We start from the raw sequence: 4,494 nt of genomic DNA, 5'->3' as shown, positions 1-4,494 counted from the left end.
TCCTAATGCTTCTTAACCAAAAAAAATATTGATCCCATGCATGGATATTGAGATATAATTGAAATAGATGAAGGTGATGATACTCATTTTCTCGAAAACTATGAAGCGGTTTGGGTAAAATTTACAGGGATTGTTCATTAGAATATTATGCACTTTCTGTACAAAAATTACGAGAACCCAATTCCTAGTTTGTGAGATATATTCAGTTTAATTTCTACATTTTGTATTTTTTTTTGTTTTATTTTTAAATTTTTTATATATATAATAAAACTACATATTTTTATTTAAGTGATACAAATAAAATTCAATGAAATTTTTGTTAGCAAATGGAGACAAATCAAATTGAAGATTGAAAACAAAAATTAATTTAGTCATTTTTTACATCGTCAACAACTTAAACCATTCTTGAAAACTTTTCAAAGCCATTTATTTAATTCTTACTTTCTGATCTTCCAGGTCGCAACAAGGCGCAGAAGAGAGCATGCTTTGAAATTTAACAATTACTTTTTTTGTTTTAAAATCTGAAACTTAGAAATCATTGGAAAAATATCAGACCTAAAATTTTTAGCTCTCCCTCTTTCATGAATGTCCATTTTCCTCATAAATCTTCTTGCAAATGGTTAGTGAATGAAGTGGCTCTTACTACACCACAATGAAATCACAAAACAAAAACAAAATCATGGTTTTATTCCTTTATTCTACCCTACTCTACCTAAAAAAAATGAAAACTTTTCTTCAAGTATATTGGAAATGGCTTCAAAGTTCACTACTCTCTATTCTGAAAAATATATCTCTATGTCCTCTAGGATATGAGAGACTAGTTGTACTTTTGGTGACAAGATTTGTTGAAGAATGAAGGAATGTTGTGGCCTAGTAATTGCTTGGAACCAATCTTCAATGTAGTCCTTTCTTTCTTGGTTCTCTTCATTAGTTATCATGCCTTGAATTTATTCTGGAAGATGCTCTTCATTCTCTAAAGGGTACCAATGATCTAGAGATAAACATGCTAAAAATTCTTCAATTTCTGGCTCAAATGGTTGCTTCTCATCAGTTGTATTCCATTGGATCTCTTGTTCTTTTACTACTTCTTGGGATGCAACTCTATCCTTGGTGGCTATTCTAGAACTAGGAAAAGAGCTTGAGAAGACCCTTATAGGGCATATCATTTTCTTTCCAACAAATGCTTGAGCATCATTTTAGTTCCTTTGCTGATCTAGAGCTCTTGCTTAACAAATGGATTAGTATTGAGACTCTTACATTATCCAAAAAGAATTTAAATTCATGCATCCCATACGATTTTGATATGATTTTAACAGTTCATCTAAGAATGAATGCAACTATCATGAGTTTGTCTAAACTTTCTAAATAAGCACCTATGTATACCTCCCTAGCAATAGCACCAAAATTTTGGGTGATTTAATTGTAAGTTAAATCCCTATCATTAAATTGTCAACCTGCGGTTCGTGAACTCATGAGGTATACGTGTACTATGTATACTAGGTGATTATTTCTCAAAATAGATTAATCTAATGCAAGAAACTTCAAATCAATTACAAAGCAAATGAAAAGCAAGTGCACACGTTCTCTCTCAAGCATGTTCTCTCTCAAAGACTAACTCTACAAAAACCAAAATTCTAATCTAATCTATGAAATGAAAAAGTAATTTAATCTAGTAGTCTATGAGATTACTAATGTGAGATTACTAGTGTGCCAATCCAATCCAAACATAAGGAAATTAAATCAATCTTAAAAAAACAACATTAATGAAATAAACATAAAAACATATAATCAAAATAACATAAAAGAAACTAAACTAAACTTGTATAAATGAAATAACATAAATACTTACAACAAAGGAAAGAGGTGTGCAAGTTGTGGTTTATGGGGGCCCTCTGCTCCTCAGCAAGCACACCGAATGATTATCAAAGCTTGGATATCAAAGTAGCAACATGTATTCCATAAAATGAAGTTGGAGAAAGTTCCAAACATATCACAATAATTAAACTCTCTTTCTCTATATCCTCACTTTACAAATTATATTAATCATTTCTTCTCCATTATTCTCTATTCTATAATATCTCATATCTTAGATGGAATACCTTTGAATGAAGAATGCACTCCTATTTATACAAAAACTTAAGATAACTAATCAATAAATGTAGATCCACAAATCTCTCCTAGATCCACAATTATCTCTTGTGGTTACAACCAATTACCTAAAAATATGAGATACAAATCCTCTCACACATCTTTAGGAGACACATATCAAAACATCCATGATTCTTCTCCTTTGAATGTGCTTAGTCAATGATCCAAATCTTCTACAAATATTCCACAAATCTTCATGAGTTGAAATTGAAATTCGAATTTGTGGTTGAGTGGCCAAATAAGACTCTTCTAGAATCTTCAAATAGGCCTACAACATCATAAAACTCATCCCACTTTTAGATATATATGAAAACATGCTAATTTCCTAATATTTAATCATAAATTATCTTAAAATACTTAAAATAAATGACTTGGAAAATAATAATGATAAACCCATATGATCATGCAAATGGTATTAATGTAGGGTTATGGAGCTACAAAATATGGTAAAGAGCTATGGAATATGGTAAAATGATAGAAATGAGGGTGAAAGAGGATGACATTTTGGAGGCCCAACGGGGTATTTGATAATTTTTGGTTTTTTGTAGGCAAAGGTTGGCAAGAACAAGTCTAGGAGCTCGGTCCCTAGAAATTTCATTCTGATTCTCTTGCCAGTCTGTTACATAAGTTTCCACCCTTCTGAAGAATTTGGCCTTGAATGTGTCCCAAACTTGGTATTTGTAGTGATTGAACACTACAAATCCTATAGGAAGGTTCATGTAATAATAGCCCTATCTGAGATGAAAATGATGGACTATGTTTATCAGGCTTTGGTTCAATGCAGATAAGAGAATGATAGATTTATGCCTCTTTGTTCTATTCAGCCTACAGGTGTAACCTGCTATCACACCTTCATCTAGGTGTTTCTTCAATCCAGGTGGGCCAAAGCTATGACAATCAACTTTGATTTCTCCTATTTTGAATAAGCCTGGATATGTAGATGTTGCATTATTGATTAGCCTTTCCATGACTGTAAGGGCTTGTTTGAGTAGAATCTGTTGGCATAGTCTCATTCTGAATATATTCTATAGGATTCAAAAATTCATCTACGTCCATGAAAGCCACCCATTGACATTCTTGGCAAGCTCACAATGCACAATGGGAGAATCCAACCTCTTGGGTTTTAATCCATGGCCACATATGTCTACTCACGTTGAAAGAACCCAAGGATGTTATCACTTCTATGTTTTCATCATTGTTCTTATCATAAAGAAACCACCTCTGGACACCTAGATAGCCATGGTACATGATCTATTCTCTGAGAAATGGATCTTGGTTCCAAATCATTGTGCAAGCATAAACCTAATGGAGAGGCTTAAGCAGTTGCACAGGTTGGATCTCATTATGGATTTAACATCAATCCTAGATACAGATGAAATTAAACCACTTATGTATCTCCATACAAAAGCCTTCAAACTTTGAATTTCTTTTATTTCTAAGTCATTAGGCTTCTCACATTTGATCACTTCTTGAGCAGCCACCAAAACCTTGGTCTTAAAAACCTTGCTGCCCAAATCCATGGTGTCCCATTTCTTGAAATCCCTAGAATTAAGCAGATCGGTGTCCAAATTGGAACCAAAAACATAGAAAATATTATTAGTATTAGAAATATTTCCTCTTCTCATGTTCAATCCTTTGACGAATAGCATCAGGTTTTCTAGTTCTACTACTGCCTCATAAACAAGCATCCTCCATGCAAAATTCTTTGGATACCTAGCTTGCGAAGGAAGCATAATTCTATTTTCGTTGAGTTTTATAGTTAAGGTCACTCCATTTGTAGACTTTGGTTGTGGAGGATGTGGGCACCTCACAATTTTCAAGTCTTGTTGTTTCATATCCACAGAGATGGCAGGAGTTCGAAGGCTCTCACCATACACACATTCAAACTCATCCTTTTGTAAGGAAAACATCCATCACATGTTTTCAAGAGCAGCAAAACATGCTCTGGCAAAGTGACAAGATCTTGGACCAGAAGAGAGTTATCCTTGTCCATGACTCGTTCTTCAACTGCATTATTTCTAGGCAGGAGTTGAGGATGATGTGCTTGGATAACAAGCCTTCCTCTAGGTGGAGGGTAAAAATCTGCCACACAATGAATCCCAAACATCATAAACCTAAAACACTGCATCTATCATCTATCATCCAAAATTGCAACCTCATTTTTCTATCAAAGATTAGCTTTCAAAGTATGCTACAAGTCCTTGGTCACTAAGGAAACAAAGGAAACAAAATACCATATGTTGTTGTATTAATGTAAAACTAAATCCCAACATAGGGATATAACACTGTAATAAGATAGCATGCAACATCTCATGCATAACTGCCACAAGCCAAAGACAACCCATG

General features: G+C 33.7%; 1 pseudogene; it reads right to left on the bottom strand.

Annotated features, from left to right (window-relative positions):
• Window positions 1–2,582: 2,582 nt before the first annotated feature.
• On the bottom strand, window positions 2,583–4,255 carry LOC149192296 (glycosyltransferase family 92 protein At1g27200-like; annotated as a pseudogene).
• Window positions 4,256–4,494: the final 239 nt, after the last annotated feature.

This window comes from Pinus tabuliformis, chromosome 2_2 (genome assembly GCF_031772625.1).
Source record: "Pinus tabuliformis cultivar Carrire ecotype Pingquan chromosome 2_2, CPIR1, whole genome shotgun sequence".
NCBI lineage: Eukaryota > Viridiplantae > Streptophyta > Pinopsida > Pinales > Pinaceae > Pinus > Pinus tabuliformis.
This window is presented reverse-complemented; position numbering and strand designations above follow the sequence as displayed.